The 24,850-nt window shown below is 38.3% G+C and overlaps 1 protein-coding gene and 1 long non-coding RNA gene across 5 annotated transcripts in view; one reads left to right on the forward strand and one right to left on the reverse strand.

Annotated features, from left to right (window-relative positions):
• The window catches only part of sorcs2 (sortilin-related VPS10 domain containing receptor 2), a 353,182-nt gene that overhangs the window by 113,313 nt on the left and 215,019 nt on the right, over window positions 1-24,850 (forward strand). The gene's annotated exons all lie outside the window — the stretch shown is intronic.
• Window positions 9,294-24,850, reverse strand: part of LOC134625001 (uncharacterized) — a 37,711-nt gene continuing 22,154 nt past the window's right edge. The window contains exons 2-4 of one of the 2 annotated variants that reach the window (XR_010093678.1): window positions 11,601-11,665; window positions 9,946-10,065; window positions 9,294-9,826 (exon numbers count right to left, since the gene is read on the reverse strand). This is a non-coding gene — a long non-coding RNA (uncharacterized LOC134625001). Of the gene's footprint in view, window positions 9,827-9,945; window positions 10,066-11,600; window positions 11,747-24,850 lie in introns of those variants that run through there. The other variant, XR_010093677.1, reaches the window with a different exon arrangement.

Genomic DNA, 24,850 nt, shown 5'->3' on the forward strand with positions numbered 1-24,850 from the left:
TCACATACACACTACAGGCTGTGAGGTCTGGGCATAGCGCCTGGAGAGGGTGGCTGACTGGACCAGAGGCTGAAATTAGCCAAACGCTGACTACACAGACTTTGTTTCCCAGGAGCCTGAGTTGATAGCTGCCACCCCCTTTACAAACACTCTCCCCTGTCTTTGTAGTAGACAAAGTGCCTGGTCATTGCTGTCACCATGACTACTACAGTAACTCTGAAAAACAACAACAACAACATCAGCAGTGCTCCGGCCGGCATCCCATGTTTAATACTTTCATTTAAATGCCGTCAGCTGTGTAAATACAGAGTGCGAAATCAAAATTGCATCTGACAAGAGATTTAATTATATTTGACTGCTGGGCCATGTTTTTTTTTTCTTCTTTTGGCCAGACAATCTAAGCGACTTATGATTGCTGCTTATGTTCATTCACCTCACCTGCCGTTTTTCCTGGGCAAATTAAACCACATGACTTTGACTCATACCCTGAGAATGTGAAAAGCTCACCAGGGAGAAAAAAAAGCACACTACCTTACATAAAATGACTAAGATAACTTAACAAGATTTTGCACTGAAGGGAGTGAGCTTTTAATCTAGCTGGAGCTTCTTAGCAGCTTTTCTCATTGGCACCCAAGCGGGGGAAGAGTTTTGAATGGTTAAATGGTGTTTTAATTAAAGCTGCATTTGGCCCAGCTTGCGGCGTGAGATGGTCTCCTCATCCTCCCACTGTGATTTTCCCTTCTGTTCTTATGCTGACCACGACACTTTGCAGAAAATATTCCTCTTAATAGCAAATTTTTTCAATTGTCACAAAACTGACAGATATACTAGTTTGCAGAGTTATGCTTTTATGCACCTAAGCGTCTTTTAGCAATATAGCATGTGTTCATATGAATGGGCATCAACATACTGCGGTCCACTGTTAGCCACTGTTACAGTTTTAATGATATACATGTATGTCAGATTTTCCACATTTTGTCATTCTAGAGTAATTCCATATGCTTCCATTTTTTAAGTTTTTACATTAGATATAGAAAAGAACATAAACACATATTTTGAACTAATCATTAACATTTTACTATATTTCACTAGTTTATTTCATCTCCTTCTGTTGTGATTACGGGGCAGGGATAGCTCAGTAGGTAGAGTGGTTGCCCCACGATTAGAAGGTCGGGGGTTCGACTCCACTGAACAGCTACCCTGAGGTACCCCTGAGCAAGGTACCGTCCCTACACACTGCTCCCCGGGCGCTGCATTGGTGGCTGCCCACTGGGTGAATGGGTTAAATGCAGAGGAGTAATTTCCCTACGGGGACTAACACATACACATTATTACACAGAAGTGGTACGTTATACTGAAAAACTGTTTCTCACTTTGTAAAGTTATCCTAAGTAAGTAAAACTGTGACCATAATGACAATGATATTAAAATGTTTTAAATATTACCGTAATGAGTAGAAAAGCCAAGTACGAAGCCTAACTAATTTGAAAACAACAACACATGCCCAATCTTCATCTACTAGATGAGGATCTAGATCAGGAATGTCAAATTAATTTTATACTGTGGGCCAGTTTTTCTGCATAATAAAGAGATGCTGCTGTAGTTAATAGATGAAATCAGTCAGCATGACTCTTTGAGTTTAAATTTGTCATGACCAGGATGGCCGATGTTTTTGAGGAGCAGACCCAAAAGCAGAAATCATAAGGGACAGAACTGAAGTTAAACAAAAACCGAGCCTTTTATTCTGGCTGTTAGAAAAACGTAGAAACAAAATGGCAATGGCAAAAACTAAATTATAACCTAAACTGGATAGCTAGCCAAGCTAGACTTGGAAAACTCTACATACAAACGTTAAACATAAACATGAACATGAGAAAACCGAGACTTGAGATGACATGAATTCCAGGAATCATGTTCCTGGAATTCATGTCATGTCAAGCATTTTAAAAGTTGTACCCCAGAGTGGTCTGGAGTTTGAGAGATGGCTTGACAAATTAACCAACTACCTTTGAATTGTCTGTTTTAGTCATGTTAATCTCGGCATTTCCCTAGTACTCTACTCTGACAATGCTTTCCATTTGTAAAACACATGCGTTGTGTACTGTAGTTACTAGTCAGACACAAAATTCATGCTGGTATCTTTAATGTGTGATCAAGAGAAGTATCAAAAAAGACCGCATTACTAAAATCCTGGCTCACAAAAGGAAGCTTCTCTGCAATTTTGTCTGTAAAAGCAAAAACTCAGCAGGCACAGCAAGTGAACAATGACTTCTTTTAATAACAAACTAGATGTGAGAAAAATGGATAAATGTGTGAGCCACATTATTATGGCTAGTTATAATATTTGGTCTCATCAGTGCATTGTACGGCAGTCTTCTGAGGTGTGAGGTGATGTTGAACTAACATGGTAATTAAATGTGCATGACTTATACTCAAAAATGAACTAAATGGACACCTGCCTTTTTATCAGGTTTTAGTGTTTGGACTTTACTACTCTGTCTCATCAAAAGATAGATTCTACCTATTGTGCTCAGGCCTTTATGAAGGACTGAGTCAGAGTTTGTGTAGTGAATAATCTAACATTGATGAAATGAGGTTGCAATGATCTGGAAGTACAGAAGAATCCACACTAGTATGCATGTGTTCCACATATTTTTTTTAAGAATATGTTACATAACCTAAAGAACTATTATTTATTGCTTTCACTGAAAGTGTATCTCAAAGTATGACTCACCTCCGCATTTTTTGCATATCTCAACCTGCATTTATAAGCCAATGACAAACAGTTTGTGGGAGATGAGATAGATGAAGTGGGCTTTCAAGGGGAATAACACTGCATTAGATGGCTGAATACCAAACAGAAGATAAAGGCTTACATGACTAAATTATCAGAGTGCATTGATTAGCCTCTGACAAATGATAAGCCAATTATGTGTTAGACAAGGTATACCAGAACTGATGCCTGCTAGCGATACAGTTTTTACCTGCTGTATAAATCCCAATATATATGTTTATTAACTGGATTAAGGCCTGTTTTACCACTGGCACCATCAGTAAGTTTTAACTTAAAAGAATAGCTAGCAGTCAGATAGGATGGCACTAAAGACAGATTTATGCGATGTTATATAAGATCTCCTCACAAAATGTTTCCATGTCTAAGATGGGTCTATGTTCAAGGACAAGGGTCCATTGATCCCCATACATTATATTAAGGCATTATTGAATTTGTGTCCTTTCTGCTTAGTGCTTCAAGAGGAATCATGTTCTGGAATGAAGATATCTCATTCTCGGAGGGTCAAATAGTACCATTCTGTCAAAACTGCTTGTCTTCAGAGATACTTGCAAGATGTCCTTTGGTGTCAGTGCTGTGACACCTGATTATGGCAAAAGAGACTGAGCTCCCTCACTACTAGTCAGAAATGGATGCTTGCGATGGTCCCATGGCATACCATTTAAACAGAGGGTAGCAGGGGCACGGAATAGTTTAACTCAATCAATATATAATATCATTTTTTTCCAGACCAAGCACTTTTTGGAGCCTCAACTTGAACTAAGCATCAAGTACAAGCTATTAAAATCAAACAAACAAACAAAAAAACACACGTCAAGCAAAGGAAAATAAAGTGAAAATCAGACAGCTCAAATGCACTCTTTTCTTATTTTTCAAAAAAAAAAAAACTCTTGGGGAATTATTTATAATATTATTTATACCTGGAACACTTATTGACCTTTTCCCATGAGATTCTATTTTTTCTTAAGTAGAAATGAAAAGGTTTCAAACTGCAGGTGACAGAGTCTGCAAAGTTATTTCTTGGATTTTGTTGACAGTAACAACATGGAAAATGTCAGAGTTATACTCTTAAGACACTGTTAGTATTCTACAGAGGGGGCTTGTAAATTTGAGGTCATTATGGGTCAGTAAAGTTGGACCTGTTCCATATGGCTTTGCTTTCTTTTTACTCGAACTGTAGAGACATGCTCATAATTCTGACAGAAGAAACAATTACTTTAACTGAAGTCCACTTTGATGCGCTACCTTTGAAAACTGCAAAAAGAGCAGAGAAAAAGTCACACCTGATTCAGAACCTCCTCAAATCAGATTCTCTGGTAGCAGTATCTAGCTGTACGTGTCTGTATTCTGCATATTTAGAAGTACGTGTGCTATAGTGTTCTGTATGCAGTGATAAACTGTGGGGGCGTGTTTATCTCATTATCCTAATGTACATAACATGTACATTATGTGGAGTGTGAAAATGAACATAATGGACACATAATGCACAAGTGGCTTGCCGGTATAAATATCTTTGCCTACACATGTAGAGGCAAGTGTATGCACAGTATGTGTAGGCTGCTTTAAGCATGGTTGATTTTTTTCTGTATTTGTGAAATTATGTATATATGTATATATATATGCATTTTGTATGCTTCTTGTCTGGTCTGTTGTGTGTGTGTGTGGTAGCAGATAGTGGGAAATTTTTAGCAACAATACTATCTTCTATCATTTTTTCTTTTTTATTCATTTTTCTGAAATTAACATAGGATTAATATTATACATGTAATGCACCTGATCTTTGTCTTTTAGCCTATGATCATGCTTTTCATCTACTATCTTATGATTAAAATTGCTTCCATGATAACAGCGGATGACTTCATTAACTTTATCTGTTATTGAGTTTCACCAGGATTGTTGTGATTATGAATGACAACTATTGTGCAAAGGTCATTATCATCATTTCTGTTAAATCCGTATTGCAGGGTAATGCTCAGCCTGTCTGTGTAACTGCTTGATGTCAGCATATCTGGTGCATTAGGCTATTTTCTTTGTCCATCAGCAGCTCTCCCCCAAAAAACATTAAAAATGACTGACTAAACCGATAGAGAGGCTTTTCAATGAGAAAAAAACTCCACATCAGAGACACTTGTGTTGATCGAGAGCCATTTAGACAATTTAATATCCAGTGGACCTACCGCACTACGGGTCAAACTGCATTTGTAAAATTACACCGACTTTTTATATTTTTCTGCAGAGAACTGTAAAATGTTCCATTATGAATGCATGTTTTTTATAATAAATCTCAAATCTTTTTCTCTGTGTATCTTACACTTCATTTAGTATCAAAGGATTTGTGCTAAAGGAACATCTTGAATATGCATATTACTCAATTAGCACCAAGCCAGCTGGTTAAGAAACTTGTGAAAGGAAGAATATTTGAACTAGAAACATAGTTGTTTGCATTGGGATCAAGTGAATCTTGAATCTTGTTATCTTACCTTGTACTTGTTTTAAAATGAAAAAAAAAATCCATATTTACATATTCAGGAGCAGGTTAACTCTGATATGAGAGCATTACAGTTCAGGCACTACTCATTTATTTCCTTCTAAGTCTGAATGAAACAATTTTTGATGGTACCATTACAAAAAAGTGATTACTATACAGTGTAAGAAGCTTAAATATGCTGTTAACTCTTCTGTTAAATATGCAACTACAGCAAATCTTTACTTCTTTGTCCCTACTGAAGACCCTTGTTCCATTAAATATATATCATCAATATATGCAATCTCTGCTATCGCTGTCATCTCTATCTGCTATCTCTATTTTTCTAGCGTTATTATCAAGGCTAAAATAATTCACATTAATCATTTTAAAAAGCAATAGTGATAAAAAAGTCTGTCTATCAAAATCCTGATTAGTTTTGTTTGCGCAAGATGCTTTTGCGGCTCAAGACGCTTGACACAGGAGGAATGTAAACCATTATTAAACTATAACAAAGCAAATTAAGAAAAAAAATAGACTGCAGGAAGACTGCATCTCTGTGATGTTCTAATAAGGCAGGTGCTAAAAAAATATTTGGCTAAACAAGCATGAAACGAGCATGGAGCACTGATTATATGCAGTGTTTTGTTTAGACAGCTAAAACAGAGCACCAAAATGATGTGACTTAGTAGGCAAGCTACAAACTCTAGACGTGTGTGAGACAAGGTGCAAAGAACAGCTGCACCATTTAACAGAAAAGCTGCCGTCCAGCTAGTGCTGGGAAAGAAGAGAGTGCTACTGCTAGCTCGGAAAGCAGAAACAAGCAGATTAGAAGCTGCAAGAGCACACAACAGATTGAAATAAAATGTGTCAATGATTCTTTCTAATTTAGTGTGCTTGTTTTGCAAAGTCTCTGAAATTATATAACATCTAACCGTTCTCTCCTAGTCCCATCTGTCAGTTCGGATACTTGAGTCTGTGTCTCTGTGTTAATTAGTTCCTGTTTTATTTTGATAGTGTCATGTCTTGTGTGCTTTATATTCATTTTAACTTTTTTGTCTCGTCATTTGTTCCCACTGTTTTCCCACCTGTCTCCTCTCCCTTCATTACCTGGCGTGTATTTATTGTCTGAGTTTCCCTCTGTCCGTCACCGTGGAGTCCCTCATGGTACTGTGTTTGGCACCACGTTTCCTAGTTTTGGGGTTGTTTTTTCCTGCAAACCACACAGCCATTACATGACCGTACTGGCATTTAATTGTTTTATCTATGCAGCAGGCTTAGATCTCCACTTTGATCTACATGCACAACTTTCGTAAAGACTCCTTAAAAAGATACCTTTTTCTATGATGTGCAGACTCACAAGGCAAAAGCAACAGTTACGCTATCTGTACTAAAACAGTCATTTTAGAGTATTGTTGTTTTACTGTATGCTGCTTTTGTCTGGGTTTGAACATTTCTCCTTGTCTGGTTGCCTTTTGCCCTGCATAGAAAAAAAGAGGCACTCAGAGACATCAAGGTTAATGCTTCTCCCCTCTCAGCATCCTTAATGCTTCAGAGAGTAGAGGAAAGGCAAAATAAAGAGGGAGGACAGCCTGTTCACTTCTAAGTGGATGACAGGGATTGCTCTGAAAGAGGCTGGGCTCTGCTGCTTCACCAGAAGCGGCCACACAGTGCATGTGCACATGAATGAATTGATTGTTGTACGTCACGGAGGACTCACTTTAAAGAAACTCCAGATTTTCACTGAAAGCACTCATTTGCATGGCTGAGGTGATCTGAAGCACATTATTGCCTACCCCGTATCATTAGGATTTCATCTTAGAACAAGAAGCCTTTCAGGGAAACAAAAAGCCCCAAAACCCCAGACAATCAGAGAGAGATTGCATAATGCTCATTTGGCGGCCGGTTTGGACATTTGGCTCCTCTTTAACGCACAGAAAAAGAAAAATCAGCAAGGATTTGGGGTAATCCTCTTAGCCTGATGCTTTCTCTCCCCCTGCCGACTGGAAGACGAATGTGAGCGCAGACATTTGGACCCACCGGCTGAGCCAAGCCCAGCTCCCCCTCTGCATATTTTAATTGTGAAATGGATAGCGGTGGCTTCCTGGTGACTTGTTGGCTGAAGGTGCTTTTCCCATTGGCGTGCCGGGTTAGAGATCCTGCCCGAGGTCTGAGCCAAGACAACTATTGAGAGACAGTGTCACTACAAACTGCCCAGTCATTCCCTGCTGTCTTCCAGTCCTTAAAGCATTCTTGCTGTGACAAATTTTCCAATATCCTACTTTTCTATTTTGGTTTTACATTATCTCTGTGACTTTTACTCTTTTTTATTCTGTTTTTTGGTCATTTTAAGCCCTTTCTACCCTAGCTTACCCCATCTGTCTGTGTCAGCTAATTCATTTTGTAGTTATCAGAAAAATGTTGTCTTTTCAACATAGCTCATTTTATACAACCTGGACATCCTGTAGTTGTAGAGCCTATAGTTGTCATACAATCATGAAAAGGGGTAAAGGCATAAAAAATAAAGAGGAGACAGAAAGTTGGACTTCAAAACAACAGCAGTTTGTTTAAGACAAAGACAAAGTTGAGTCAGTAGGACATCTTCCTACTCAATATGACATTTCTCTATCATTATTTCGAAGACAACACCAATCAGAGTTGATCAAACAAACTAATAAACTAAGATGTGACAACCATTACCTTAATGTTGTTAGTCAAAAGCAGCTCTGACACAATGTTTAGTGAAAACTAGTTATGCTACACAAATGGAGTAAAAATGATGTACTACAGAATAATATGTTAACTGACAGAACAAACGTGCGTTTTCTGTTTTCCGATTTTTTAAAAGGCCGCTGCTGGACCTCAATAACCAGTCTAACCTTTGTATGCACACATAATAATGGTAATGACCTTTTTTCTGCCCCCATCAGACCATCACAGCTCCTCATGTCGGACGTTATTCTTCAAACATTTCCCAGTATGAAGAGCTAGAGCCATAATGAATTACCACACGCTGGCTCAAATGGCACAAAAAAGGAGATAATTATGACAAATGCTGTCTCTCTGTGTGTTTGCTATTGCAGCCCCTGGCTCTTTTCTCTGCATTAATGAAGCTCTCCACGCTCTGGCAGCTTGTTGTCCTCTCTGTAATATGCTAAAGTTCTTTTAAACCTGGTTCTGTGTGATCTAGCAGAACAAAATAAAATTGCACACTTTTTTTGTCTTTACTTTAAAATGGGCACAGTCAATGGACACCTGGTTGGGGGTGGGGGGCAGTGATATTTGTCTACAACTGCATCACCACCAGGAAATAAGTAATATAGTAATAAAGCTGCAGTGCAAAACAGTTTTATAACCAGGATGTAAAATGGCATAATCTCAGTATTAGAGGGCATTAACTCTTGACTATCCACCTTTATTTTCAGTTATTATGTTTTCCAAGTCAAAAGTTCAAGTCTGTTTAAGTGCATCATCTTCTGCCTCACTACATCTGCAATCTATTAAGCCTTCAGTACTACACCTTGGCCTATAAATCGATGCTTTTTTAATATTTTTTAAATCGTCTGGCCTTTACCTATAGCATAGTTCTTACCATTGACAGCCAGACTAAACTATGCAATGACTAAATGTAGAGGTGATGGTGGTGGGTGGGTTAGAGGTTGGTTGGTAAATAAAAGGAGGATAAAAGAATATAATATCCAGTGAAGTCAACATATGGATGACAGTAGAGCTGAAACAGCAACCCATGTGGGTAGATCAAAAGTGAAAATGCAAACAGTGACAAATTAATCCTCATTAATGATCTGATAAGATAAGATAAGATAAGATAACCTTTATTAGTCCCACACGTGGGAAATTTGTTTTGTCACAGCAGGAAGTGGACAGTGCAAAAGTTATGAAGCAAAAATTAGAATAAAATAAAATAAGAATAAATACAGTACACAACTGTACAGAATAGAATAAAATAGAATACTATATACACTAGAATAAAATAGAATAAAATATACAATAAGATAAAAATAGAATACAAATGCTATATACAACTGAGTAAAAATACAACGATGCCAGAAAAGATTATTGCACTTAGTGTTATTGCACATGTGTGGATGTGTGTGTTTGATCAGTTAAAGTCTTTGTTGTGGAGTCTGACAGCGGTGGGGAGGAAAGACCTGCGAAATCTCTCCGTCCCACACCGTGGGTGCCGCAGTCTCCCACTGAAGGAGCTGCTCAGTGCTGTCACAGTCTCATGCATGGGGTGGGAGATGTTGTCCAACAGGGATGACAGCTTAGCCACCATTCTCCTGTCACTCACCACCTCCACTGGGTCCAGAGGGCATCCTAGAACAGAGCTGGCCCTTCGGATAAGCCTGTTCAGTCTCTTCCTGTCCCCAGCAGAGATGCTGCCGCCCCAGCAGACCACACCATAAAAGATGGCTGAGGCCACCACAGAGTCATAGAAGGTCTTCAGGAGTGGGCCCTCCATTCCAAATGACCTGAGTCTCCGCAGCAGGTACAGTCTGCTCTGCCCTTTCCTGTAGAGGGCGTCTGAGTTATGAGTCCAGTCCAGTTTGCTGTTCAAATGAACACCAAGGTATTATATGATATTATATGATATTATATAAACTGTCCCTTTCTAATTTGGCAAAATTCATTTATTATATATTCTGCAGCAAAAGGAAAAGTGTTTCACCTGTTATAGATGTAAAATGCAGCCACTCAAATCCATGTTCTGGACATGTTCTGATACAGTAAAATCTTTGCATCTCCAAATCCATCTCCTATCCCACCTGCCATAGGTGAGCTTTGTGCCCTGAGAAGAAGAGAAAGAAGATAAGCTAACATTCTTACAAGTTTGTTTAGCAGACAATAGCAAGCACAGTAAGCACTGTTAACAAGCTCCCAGCCTTTTTTTTTTTTTTTTAACTATGGCAGTTTTACCTAAGGGTGTTAGAGAAGGCTTGTGGAAAAAAACATTGAGGAACTTGTCAGACAGGCATTGATCAAAACTTTTAACTGGCTGAGCCCATTCCCTGCCCATAGTTATTGTTGAATGAATAAGAGAATATACCTTAATCATTGCCAACTATATTTTCATTTCATGTTTTCAACTTCCCCTTGTTCTTTCACCTGATTCAGGTGAAAGAACAGGTCATCTACTAATTGGAAGGTTGGTGGTTTAATCCCTGACTGCTCCTGTCTGAATGCCAGAGTATCCTTGGGCAAGACACTGAACCCTGAGTTGTTCCTGATGCGTTCACTGGAGTGTGAATGGTAGCTAAAAAGCACTTAGACATAGAAATAAGTGATTGTGTGAATGAGACATGTTATATAAAGCATTTTGAGTGGTCAAGTAGAAAAGCACTTTAAAAGAACCAGTCCATTTACCCTCCCTAAAAGCTAAAAATATGATATTTCTATTTGACGTATCACTTACCTTTCTGGATTTAAGATCGGGATTCTAGCATGTAGCTAAAAAAGTTATTAGATAGACACTGATTGATCCAGTATGGTGGCTTCAGCGCTAGGAAATCACCACAGGACATGAAGACTGGACTGTTTTGTGAAAAAGAGAGCTTGATAATGGAGATATCCATTATCTCCATTATCCATATCTCCATATCTCCATTATCAAGCTCTCTTTAACATGTGTGAGAATGAACCCTTTAGATACAATACATATTCATAGCAAATACTATAAAAAATTGGCAAACTGCTACAGAGGGCTCTTTCTTGGGAGCAAAATGTTGGTGGGAAAGACAAATTAAGCCAATTTCTCCAAACTCACCACTCCTAGTGGAGCAAAAAGCACTTTTCATCAATTCAAAATGTACATTTAATCCATCCATGCCTCTTCATGTCTGGCTACATGCCATGGTTGGCCTTGTTGTGACATCTTGCTTATTTTGCATCAGTCTGTGGTCCCCAGAGCCAGTGTGCTCACCTCTTGGTGACCCCCTCCACCACACTTTTATCCAGAGTCTAATCCAATTGGACACTGTGGGCATGTCAGCCCGAAGCCCTCTCACCTTGTACTCAGCCCAGACCCATCCAGCCTCCCTCATGGGTGCTTCTCTGTCAGGCACACTGTGAAAAGCTTCTTATTTCAAGGCTACAAAAAGCCTCTTCAGCCCTAACTAAGAGAGGCAGAGCACTCAGAAGGTGAGAGAGGCTGCCTAGGTGTGTGTGAGTGTGTTTCCATAACATGAAATGCTGACTCGAGGACAGTGTGGACAAACAATAACAAGTTGATCTTATACAAATATGCATACTCAAAAAGGTGACACGATGGTGTGCGTTTATCAGTTCATTTGTTTAGTGTGTGTGTTTGGAGAGAACTGTGTATACCTGAGTGGCTGCGGGTGAGTTCAGGTCATGATGTGTTTGAAATGGAGCGGACAATCCACAGGGAGCTAAGAGAGGCAGACGAAGCAGAGTTCAGGGACAGAGTCAGACTCAGTACAGCCCTCGGCTTTTGATACTGAAATCAAAACCCTGCCATCAGAGACAGATAAGGAAGACATCAGTGTGAACATTCCGATGTACAGGACTGCAGCAGGAGCGATGGGAAAAGCTTCAGTTAGTGGTGAAGAAGCAATCATGTAGACAGAAATTAAGTAAAAAACCAACCAAAACATCTAAATAATTAAAGATGATATTTTCTAACCTTAAATAGGCTAGAAAACATGAGTCATTACCCTACAGGAAGCAACTATCAGAAGATAAGTACACTGTGACCATAAATGGATGGACATATAATGTGGACCACCTCTCCCAGTCCGAATTGTTGATACAAGGCAAGGCGGATTCATGATTTCATATTGTTTCCACCAAATTCCACCTCTACCATCTCAATGTCATAGCAAAATTCAGGACTCATCCGACTAGGCAATATTTTTTATTGTCCATTTTGCTTAACCCATATAAATTGTATCTCTAGTTTAGTGTTATTAGCTGACAAAAGTGGTCTTCTGATGCTGTAGCCCATCTGGTCTAAGGTTCTGCTTGTTGTGTATATGGAAACTTGGGCTTATACTGTTTTTGAAGCCAGGTACTGATTGTATTTTGATATGGTGCAAGGATATACTACTGCCCTTAGTGGCCATATGTCAGTGCTTGAAAGTGTCACCATGCTGAACACCTGTAAATGGACTGGTACTTATATAGCACTTTTCTACTGTAAACTGAGCACTCAAAGTGCTTTTTACTACAAGCCTCATTCACTCAATCACATACATGTTCATAAAATTGTTTTTCTTTTTTCTATCTAAGCACCTTGTCTAACATTCGTGGATACAGTCACACGCTGATGAATACATCAGGGGGAATTCAAGGATTAGTATTTCCTGATGACAGAATTTCCTTAGTATGCAGACCAGAGTAACTATGGATCAAACCAAATACTTTGTGACTGGTAGACACCCCTACTTCTAACTCCTGGGCCACAGCCGTCCATCTGTATTGACACATTTGTGATTATACATCACTTTGCTTGCTTCTTGTATCTAGGAACTCGATCACCAGAATAAAGAGCGATAACATATTTAACTACAATGTTTCTATTCAGTAGTGTGTTTGAAATCTTATATTTTTACATGTAGACTTTTTATATCTTTAGTATAGGTAAAGTGTACACTATAGTTATGGCCGATAAATATAGTTACAGTGCTGTAGTGTTAGCATTACATACTAAAATACTTTTGATAGTGAAACCATTGTGGCAAATTTCTCAATTTTGATGCAGTGCTTTAAAAATGGTCAGTTCCATGTTTGATAGCACAGGGACAACTGTCACAGCAAAGAGAGCAAAAATTAGAAAATTTTATTTAAATATAAATATAAAAATACTTTACCACAACAAGGCATAGAAAACATAGATAAAACCTTTGTTCAAAAAGTTTTGTTCAAAAAATGTTCATGTGCAGGAAACCAGTTTAAAAATGTACAGCTGATATTAAAAATTATCAGAATTGAGTACTCCCAGCTCTGGCATTAGATGTAAATGTGAAATTCAGATAATTGTAATTGTCCATGATAATAAAAGCATACGTGAAACAGTTTCTAATATGAGCTATTTTTAAAGGCATTTCAAAAACATAAAGACATGTTAAGAAAAGGGCCTAAAATGAAAAAGTTCTCTAAAGCTGTAGCAACCAATCAAAGGAAAGACTTTAAAGACTAAATTCTTTTTAGTGATTAAATAAGCACCTGCTCTGATCAGTCTGCATCACATTTAAAAGTGACTTCCCCAAAGTCCAAACTGGATCAAAGGCAGACCAAATGAAGGTCTCTACTAAATAAGTCAATGATAACTTGATGATAGGAAGTCTGCGTGACCCCTTTTGATCCTTTGGTTTCAGCCTTATGTGTGACAGTTGAAATAATTAGCAATGTTGGGTACAAATCTGTGCGGATGTATTCAGCAGATTGATGTAAAAGAACCTCCAAGCCATCAGATCCTGGATCGTGTTTAACTGACTTTATTAAAGTGTTATTACTGCTGTTTGTAGGAGAAGTATGATCAACAGAGATTAGACATTAAGACATTAGTGCTACATGAGTTTGTTTTCTGTATGTGTTTTTGATTGTTTTTGTTTAGATCAGATTTAGACTAGCCTTTCAAAACAACAATTTTAGAGAGATGTGTTGCAAAGATGCACAATGTTGACCTGAAACAGTACTATCTTTAAAAACAAAGATTTGCAGTGGAAGGTGACAAGCATAATCAATATTTGAGCATAACTTCAGCACTATTTTCCTGTTTCATGTGTTCTGTTTTATGGCTATGTTTGGTTTTATCTCATAAATTGATTCAAATTTCTTTTTGAAACTCTCAGCTTTGAGTATTTAAATGTCAGAAGGAAGTATATACCATAATTTAAAAAAAAAATGTAATCTGGGGCTATTTTTGAGGCCCCACCACAGCTGTACTTGAGGTCTTACAACAGTATCACATGCTTTAGCATATCATCTGCTCTTCCTAATTTTGAATGGTTATTGATGACACAGGGGTTCTGATTGAGGTATTGTAGTCAGCTCTGGCTCCTATTTATTCTGCCTTTGTGTTGAGAAAAAGGAGGAACCAGCTTTTTAATGAAACCGAGGTGTGCATCCATCATGCTCTGGAAGCAGCAGCCCAGCAGGGAAATGAAGGATCGATTTGATTAGCTGCTACTTTTAGTCTCACAGGCTTATGTGGCGGCTTTGATTGGGAATCTTGTCTGGGCTGGCAGGGTGGCTTTAAGGTAGATAATGTTTCAACAACCATGTCCCCTTAACTCTTATCCATCCCATAGTATTTGGTTTTATTCGCTCCTTTTGTTTTCTTGGGGGTTGGGGTTTTTACCCAATGTGCTATTGCAACAACTCAGCACTCAACAACTGAATTACTTTTTTTAATGGTAAGAGAATCAGTTTGTTATTATTGTTATTGTTGTTGTTGTTGTTGAAGACAATAACATTGCAACAGCAAATTCTTAAATTAACATCTAACTGTAGTAAACTAGAATTGTTGTATAGCTTCAAACTTGAATTTCTGGTTTGTGGAGTCATTAATTCCTAATAAGAAAAAACTGTAAACTCGATGTTATTGTTCACAGTCACTTTTGTGATTTGTAATGTAAACACACAGACACATACATTTATGCATATGGTTTTCCAACACAAGTCTCCTGTGACTTGATTTAACGCAGTAAATGTAGAGCTCAAGCTGACAGAAGCCAATGCAAATGCAACAATTTCACTTAAATGAAATGTCAGCTGATTCCCGCTGATGAGTCATGGCAATTAGTCCGCTCTAGCCAGAGCAGATCATCTGTTCTTACTTTTCAAAAAGTCCTTTACTTCACAGACAAGTACACGACTTCACAGACAAGTACACCTGTTGTTTCACAAACACACACACACAGCTTCACAGGTGGTCCTGACTGCCTGTTTCCCTAGAGAAACGCAGAGCAGCATTAATTGGTTTCCTTACAGTCAGCTGTACGGGGAGCAGTCAGGTGTGAGTTAGACTGACTGGGTTAACTGCGCCTTATTGGCTCCAGGATGATCGTTCACAAGATGATTGTTGTCTCATGCAGTCAGCCACAGAGTGAGGAGAGGTGATTAAACAACAGACCCAACATGTCATGTTTAATAAAGAAAGCTGGGCAATGAATGTACTGTATGGATGTAACTGGGCGGCAGAGGATGGCACATGTTCGCATGTCAAATAACTGCAGCTTTTCTATTGCAGTCATGCTGAATGCGTGTGATGTAACTGTTTTTCAGTTTTTTGCTTTTACCCTCTTATGTCTGCTATGTTTTTGAATGGTCTAAATGATCTTTGAATCTTACTGTCCAGATTTTCTTGGTGCTTTTTGAAAGTACGTCTTTCACCCTCCAAAGTCTGTGATATCAGGGCGCTGACGTCAGAGGACACCGTATGAAGAGTCACAGAAGGCATCTGACAAAACTGCATTATGTGAGAACTCAAAAATGAGAATGTGTTAGCACTTGAGAGGAGGCCTGACTGATGGCAATCAGCAACTCAGACAGCACCTGGGCTCAGTGTGCCAGTGCTAATATAAAACAACTTTCAGGAGCTAAGATGGTGGTTCTCTCCTCAGTGAGACAATGTTTGGGTTCTAGGTTTTATTATCCCACATAATTTCTTCAATTTTTCTTTAATATTATTATCCTTTTTGAACAATTATCTTTTTTTTCAGTTGTATGTGGGTCTTTCAGTTTTTTACAGGTGTGTGACAGAACATTGTTTGTACCTGGCCACTCAACAAAAGCCTCTGAATTTACACATGAACATCAGTTTGGTTTTGCAGTTAAAAATGATCTTAATCCTAACATGTGATATGATCAGTAGTTGAAATCGTTAACACAAAAGATTTAGTGAAGTTTGAAATGTATAGGGCAGGGAGTGTCTGATAAGGCTGTTGCTGTTTTTTGAGCGTGTCTCTACTGTAAGTCCTCAAAAATGATGATGCTAAAGTCCCCTTCAACTTTTTTTAAACATTTTTGTCCTTTTGCAGATTCTTCAGTAACGCTATCTTTGGAGCACCTCCCTTTTCCATTTTCCGTGTGGACCCACTGATAGATTGTAACTGGCTGTTGGACAGCAAATTGTGGTGTACTGTCTAGTGCGGGTGCACGGCGGTGCAGTCATACTCCACTGCACTTCGTCTGTGATTCTGCCTCAGACAGAACACTCTGATGGAATTCACTTAACCTCCCTGCCCAGCCTTACCTCCGCTACCTCTCTATATTACTCTCACAGTCTCACATTCACTTTGACTTAGGTTTTCTGTCTGCCTCTGCATCCCGCTCTGCCCTGTGATAATGCCCTCACCTTGGCTCTGCTTTTATCTCTGTGTCTTGAAGTTTTTGATCTCTGCTGATAGTTTGACACGCAACAGCACTATTTAGCCTCTTTGTGTTGCTGTCTGATTTTCTTTTACGGCTCCCAGGACTAATACCGATTCTTCTACTATCAAGTGATGTCACTTTTGATTTTGAGCCAGCAACTCTCTTATCTTATTACTTCACACAGGGGGAAAAAAAGCTTGCTGTCTGCAAATTTGGAAATTTTATTTCTACTCATCCAATAAGGAGGCGAGTATGCTTTTAAATGCAATTACACAAATGAAGTGACCTGACATTTTGCATCCAGTGAACAGCGACAAAACATTTAGGCAGGGACATCCAAACATGGCTGTATTTGAATTCAAATTTGCTTCTCCCACTACAGTGAGTAAGCAAGGTGATAAAACAGCACTGGCTTGCCCACCCAGGATAGCATACTATGTAAATGGAGCCAAGATGTTGTCAAAAGAGAGGCAGTGGTGGAAAATCTCAGCACCATGGACAGCTCCTCAGCTACTCAAAAAGAAAGGAACAACGCATCTCTCATTCAACTAGACGATATTTACAATAGTACTTCTGATGTGGAAGCAATTTAACACACATTGTTCTCTGAAGAGTTACTAAAATTAGACAATAATGAATATGCTGCTAAAAAATACATCAAATATGGTGTACACCCTAATTGCAGGAACTAAAACATTAAAGAAATGCAACATAAAAAGCATAAAAACATTCACTGTGACGCACCATCACATTCTTAGAATTCTTTCTTTATTCGTATAAACTTTAAATTGAGTTTTTATGGACTTTATTTTATCTGTTGTGTTTCTATATTGCTTTATTTTGACTTTAATATACACATTAAGTGGCGTTTTTGGTTTTATTATGACACATAACACAAACAGAGTGAAAAAGAAGACAACTGCCTGGACCATTTTGACTATGAAGACTATTAAACTGAGAATGAAATCTAAACCCTAAATCAACCTTAGCTCCTAAATTCTCACAAAATGCCCTCCAGACCTGAGAAATGTCTAAGACAGAGGTCCTCATGTCATCTGTTTCAGAGGTCATGTGGAGTTTAGACAGAGAAACAAATATACTGCATTAGAGAGTCAAGACGATAGTGTTTCCTTGTGATGGAGGTGAACCAGAGATAAAATGCTAAAGCAATATGTCATCAGATACTACTGGGAGTGGGAAATGCCTAAAGTAGACCAGACAGAGACCTACATTTACTTCTTGCATGGACTGTACATGCAAGAACATGTTCATGAGCATCTTTTGCAAAGTTAGCCACCAGAAAGAGTCTTTCAAAAGTGAGATGGTCCTACTTACCCTGGAATGGCAGAAAAACAGGTGGTATGGACCTACTGCAAGACCTAGGAACAAACAGAGGAGGGGACGAACTGACAGTTGTGGGGGGAACTGAACTGTGGTCCAGCTCAGTCTGCTGAGCCTGTCTGATGAAGTCCTCGATTTGCTAAGTGATTCAACCAACAGTGTGTAAGGGAAGCAAAACAGTTTCTGTAAAAAGGTCAAAAAGAGAAAGAAATGTGGAGAACCAAGGATGCACCAAAGATGAAAATTTTTGATGATAACCTATTCTCACCAGAAAATCATTCTCCCAGTTTCTTGGTTTGACAATAGATAAGCATGACCGCTCCAGTTTTATTCTGCTGCAGTGACTTTTCCCTCTATTCTCCACACATATATAAAAGTGTGCTTTTTATTCTTATATTTTGCTGTAAGGCTCCTGCCACCACCAGCGCCCCTGCTTGCTTTGGGTCAAATCCTTCCAGCAGCGTTTTAATGGCGTCTCTTCTACCTTTGTGCTCAGAAGAGATATTAATAGTAGTGGTTGGTGGATTGCTCGCTCAGAACCTCACTGAAGGCAGGCGACTGCAATAAAGATTACCCCGCGAGTTAGCATTGCTTTATAGACCTGTAAACTCAGTCACGACATTTAAGAGCCATCTCAGTTGCCTTTTATTTATTAAGAGGTGAATGTCCTTCACGGTGATGCATGCTAGTTTTTATAGCTCAAGATGGGAGTGTTTTTGCGAACTACAATTACAGATGTCACACGGGGTGACTGTTCATGAAACCTTGAGATGAACCCAATCAAATCATTTAACTTGAAATAGCTCCGTGTTGAGACATGATGCATTATAATAGATGTAGATGACGTCTGGGTTAAGAATACTGTATAGCTGAGCCAGTGTACTGTATACTATCTGTGTGTGTGTGTGTGGGTGGGGGCGGATGTGGGGGTTGGGAGGGGGATCTGTAGGTGGGTGTCTTAGAGGGTGACAGAAGATTAGATGTGAATGCACTGCAGTGTGCTCAGACGGCCCCCTGGGAAACCACTTGCTTTCTGTGTTATCAGCCCACTTACTGCACAGTCTGCCTGGCCCACTCTTTCTTTTCAGTCCGGTAAAAGATGCAGACTGAAATACTTCCAGTGTGCGAGGAGAGTCTCCGCGAGACTGTCTCTGTGCTCTCTACTGCAGATTAGAATAAATTAGAATATTAAAATATTCAGATCTTTTTTTGGCAAACCAAAAGTAAAAAATATCTTTATGTGATTTGTGTCAATCTTGTTTTTTTGTTTTCTTTTAAATATTTGCACTAATTACTCAGTGCTGTCATTAGCTGTTCCATGTATTTTTGCATACAATTATACTGTACAACTTAAAAGTGCTATGTTCTTCGTACATACACAATATTATCTGAGTCACCCAAAACTATAATGTGCATTTTTATTCTGATTTAGATTAGTAAACAACAAGCATAACTGCTATATGTTGGTATAGTGTGTATGGCAAGCTGCACAAGCCATGTCCTGAGTACAGCATTTTTATTTTTCGCTTCCATAGTATTTATTTTCTTATTTAACTGTCTGAAAAAAGTAAATTTCTAAAAATGTCACTGTTTCATTAAAGACTTATCGACATTCAATATAACAGTAATCAGTAGTGGCTGATTAGTTTCAGAGTCCCGTCAGAGTCAGTTACTGAGATAAATTGGTTTGTGTCTGGCCTGCCTGCCTTTGGTATTTGACCCTCTCCCATGGGACCTTAACTCGACCCCCCATGCATGTGTGGGCGTCTGGCAATCTTGTCAGGCTTCTCTTATAGAGTTCAAAGGTCACAGTGCTTAAATATTTAAAAGAAAGGAAAAATAAATAAAGATGAGCCACAGATAATTTGTAAAAATCCTGCTGATTCTCCATTTATGATTTTCCTGCCAAGGAAGGCTTCATATCAAAACAGTCAGTGAAGGGTCTTGTGGTCATAAGTTATACACACGGCACTACTCATCACCACATCAAGGCACCTTTTCCGCATCTTTTGTCTATTATTGTCTGTCTATTTGCCCTTGATCACTGCCAGCAAGGCAGTAGTGTTGGCCTTTATGTGGACTTCTCTGAAATGCCCGAAGGCAGTCAAGAATCATGCTCCCAGCGTGAAGCCACCTTTATCAATAGGGAGGCAACAGCTGGTCTTTGAAGTCAGGGATCTTTGAGCTATATCAGGTGATGAATGGTGGATCAAACCAGTTACTTTTAATTATGTTCAGCCTTTCTTTTCTCTTGAAATATCCATCATCTCATCAACACCTGAAGGTTGCACTCTGACTATTTCTCCCATATTAGCTTCTCTTCATTGGCTCCCTGTTAAATCAAGAATCAAATTTAATCAGGCCCCATCTTATCTTAAAGATTATAGAGCACTTTGCTATCGGATGCCAAGCCTTAGCTTAGCCTTAAAACTGTTTTTTTTAACTAAAGGTTATTGTCAGGGATGAATCAAATGACCACACTCATACACCACTCTGCATTTAATGTAATAATTAGTGTTAATCTCTGGCTCTCTTACACAGTCTCCTTTCCCCACTCCCTGAGCCTGGTTCTGTCGGAAGTTTCTTCAGAATCAGAATCAGAAATACTTTATTAATTCCTGGCTCTTCCTGAATTTTTCCTTCCCACTGTCACCAAGTGCTTGCTCATAGGAAGTCGTGTAATTATTGAGGTTCTCTCAGTATTGTTGTAGGGTCTTTACCTTATAATAAATTGCCTTGTTGCTGCAATTTGGCGCGGGATAAATACAATTAAACTGAATTTTGTCACTTAACAATATGGGCTGCTCAGGTGATAGAGGAAGTCATCAACCAACTGGAAGGTTGGTAGATTGATTCCTGGCTCCTCCACTCCATTTGTCAAAGTATCCTTTAGCAAGATACTGAACTCTAAGTTGGATCTAATGCATCCGCGTGAGTGTGTGAATGTTAGCTAAAACACTTAAGCATAGATTAAAGGACTGAATGAGAGTGTGTGTGATTGTGTTTTTTTTTTGTTTTTTTTACACAGGTGGTCTTTTTGGAATTTTTCCTACTGTTTCCTACTTTTGTCTGCTTGTCTGACTGCTTCAGCATGTTATATCTTCAAATAACCCCAAAAATATGAAGCATAAAATTGTCCACTGAACTATCTACTTTCATCACCAGAACAGTACTAGAGTTATGTAAATTAGTGATCTTAGTGTAGACTTGCTACATGCTAGCAGCTTTGTTATGGTAAAGACACTGAAGTGCTTTGAATTAAATGCTAATATCAACCTAGTGATGTCCTCGGTAAAAGAATAATACCATTAGGATACATAAGTTAGAACTGTATTTGTCATATTGTATTCAGACATTTGTTCCAGATGGAAGTTTTCAACTTTAAAGTTTCACTTTACAGAATATGGAATGAAACAAATAAAAAAAACAAGGCATCTAATCAAGTCACTGATTTCTTATTTCTTACTTCTTCCTAACTGTTTTCAGTAAACATATTCTTTTTTTATACAGCTGTATGTTTGTTCTTCCATTTAAGTGGCTTAAGTGTAAAAAAGAAACGAAAAGAAAAAACGCTTCAGAAGTTAAAAAAGCTGAACATCATTTCCTTTCTTAGATTAGCCAATACAGTTTACATTAGATTTCAATAATTTACACTGAAATTTAGGCATATCTAACTGACTGAGGTACATAAACCTAACCCCCTTCAGCATTTTTTTTTCACAGCAGATGCACCCACATGCTACTATTACAGCTAATATGCTAAGGTTGCTCACGTCCTAATGAACTGATGTTACACACGTGTTAACTACAAATGGAAAGACTCTGGCAATAACAGTTGAATCACAAGTCACAATTTTGTCTTCAAGTTTAACAACTTATTAATATAAATAAAGTAGCACAAGCTCAAACTTATTTCTAAAAAAATACCAATAGTTAATTATGGCATCACCCAGCCTGCTCATGTGCAATAGCAAAGTTAATTATCCCTTAATTATACATTTATTTATTCATTAATTTGTTTATTTTGAACACAGCCTGAATCTCATTTCTGCTCTTACTTAATCTACTGTATTGTTTCAGTTATAACACCAAAGACTAAAAGAAAACAATAAAGCTGATAGAAAAGTTTTATTTGCCCTTGTTAAATGTGTTTTTGTTTTTTTGCAAAAGTCTTCCTTAAATAGTCACTCTCCAGCGGCGTGAGCTGAACTCTGCAGCATGAGTACAGAGATCCTTTGGGGTTCAGATTAAATAAAGAGCCATAATTGCTATAAACCATTTATGGGTTGCAAAAACTAAACAAAAATAAATATAATTTCAGAAGCTTTGTTCACAATCCCACCAAAACCAGGATTTGTAAAGTGGTTTTCTAGGCAAATCCACCACTGTCAGTACAACATCAGTACAGTAATAAAATGAATGACTTGCTGTTGGCAAAGACTGCTTTTATTCTTAGAAAAACACATAATGGAAAAATGGGTGAAATGAATCAATTCCTTGTGGGTGTTATTGATGTCAGCACTGCATCCATTTTTAGATTAGTCACATTTTTATTGCATCCAGAAGGTGCGTATCTCAAACATAGGGCAGTGCCTACAATGGTAATTATAACCATTCAACCCAGTTTGAGCTTCATATTTCTGACTTTGATGTAGTGTTTTCTAGAAGCTGTATTCATTCCTCAGTCTCACCTCTCGAACTGGCCCTTCAATTAGAGAAGGCTTTTATTTAAGACTTAAATAAATGCACTGATTAAAAATAATACACTATATATACACACGGAAAAAATAAAAAACAAAGCACCAACTCCAATCCCCAAAAAGCTTAGATGTTGTATAGAATGTAAATAAAAACAGGTTGCAATGACTTGCAAACCTATGGTAGAATGCAGACAACATATCATATGTGTAAATTGTGAAAATATTATTTTAAGAAAAAAAAGGCATTTTGAATTTGATGGCACATCTCGAAAAACCTGGAACAGGGCCATGTTTACTATTGTGTGGCAATAATCTGGAAACATCTGGAAACTGAGCAGATCAGTTGCTGGACTTTTGGTAGAGGACTGCTTTGTCTGACAGCGGATTTTACTTGCTGAACAATCCTGGGTCTTCTTTGTTCTACTTTTTGTTCTTTATAATATACCAGATCTTCAGTTCATGTAAGGTCTGGACTAGGGCTGGGCCATATCATACCGTTCACAGTAATACCGGTATAATGTCGGGCAACGATAAGAAAATGAAATATCGCGATGCGCATGCGCAGTGCCTTTGTTTTCATACACACATGACGGAAAAAGATTGGCGGCGACAGAGAATGAGAAGGGCGAAAGCGGATGGTTGAATGAAACAGATGAACCAGAATTGGTTTGTAAAAATGCTACAACTTAAGTGGTGTGGAACTGGTTTAGCTTTCGTCCGTCAGATACACAACAAAGCACTATTTTTGGTAGCGCATGCTAGCGGGCTGTCGTTATTACCGTGTTTTTTGGAAAATACGGCTTAAAATCAATCCTTTGATTTTTCTGAAAATCGACAGTGCCCCTTATAATCCCATGTGCCTTATGTATGAATTCTGGTTGTGTTTACGGACCTTGAAACGATTTTATGTGCTACACGGCGCTCAGAAATCTGTCAAAAAATGTTTTAGTACAACTTTGGTAAGCTACGGAGCTGCACCGCTTGATGGATTGTCGGAGCATTACGGCTATCATAGGCAGGAGCCTCGCGGAGTGATACATACTGTGCTTCAACATAATATTACCGTATTGTGTGTGTATAACCTCTTTTTAAGTTTTGTGGATATTATACATGGTTATGCTGAGGATATGTCGGCCAATTTCCACTGGAAATGCCTTTTGGTTAAACTGTCAGCAAGGAATTTGCATTTGCACTGTTAAATTTTTATGTAACTTTAATGCACATAAAAAACAGCTGCTTGTTTAAGTGAAAATACGTTGATTTTTCTATTCTTTTTTTTTTTTTTGCACGAATAAAGTTGTGGAGTTGTAAAGTATTTTCTCTAGTGTCAATTATATCGTCAGTTATATCGTTATTGCAAATTTTCAAATGTATATCGTGATAAATATTTTTGGTCATATCGCCTTGCTCTAGTCTGGACTACAGGCAACCCAGACCATGACCTGGAATCTTTTACTGTTGTTATAGATGCAATATGTGGTTTAGTACTGTCTTACTAAAGTATGCAAGGTCTTCCCTGAAAAAGATGTCACCTGGATGGTAGCATATGCAGTAAAACCTGTACACACATTTCAGCACTGATGGTACCTTTCCAGAGACTGAACTGAGGGCTAATAACAAGCTGGATGGTCCCTCTCATCTTTAGTTAGGAGCATGTAGAGTCCAAACAACAAAACACACAAGTCTGGACTGTGGACCAGTACTGTCCTTCATCCAATGTAACAAGAAAAGTTTTGAGTAGGACAGAGAGAGAGAAGCAAATAGGTTGCAGGCAAGTGGTGAAAGGTGTAAAGCATGGACTAATTAATATATATTCTTCAGGTCTAAAATGCCTCTGAAAAGAAGGCAAAAGTATGAAATTAAGCCTGAACATCATAAACTTTGTCATTTTTGTGAACAGAAATCAGTTTTTACAGTTTTAATCAATGCGAGGAGTAATCAAATCCTCGCCTTGTGATTACACAATTTTGTTTCAATAACTTTAAGCTTGAAGACAGAAAAGAAAATCTATCAAATGAAATTAGTCAAACCCTAATTGTTCTCTAAAACAATCTAACAGCTGAATCTTCCCCGTAAAGAGAAACAAAATGCTCATATGTTTATCACATAGATGAGATTAGCAACTGGCGTTTGGGGAGTGAGAGCGATCAGTATTTTCCAAAAGCCGGAGGAAGAGCACATTTTAGCATTTTCAGT

The sequence above is a fragment of the Pelmatolapia mariae genome, linkage group LG3_W (genome assembly GCF_036321145.2).
Source record: "Pelmatolapia mariae isolate MD_Pm_ZW linkage group LG3_W, Pm_UMD_F_2, whole genome shotgun sequence".
NCBI classification, from domain to species: Eukaryota; Metazoa; Chordata; class Actinopteri; order Cichliformes; family Cichlidae; genus Pelmatolapia; species Pelmatolapia mariae.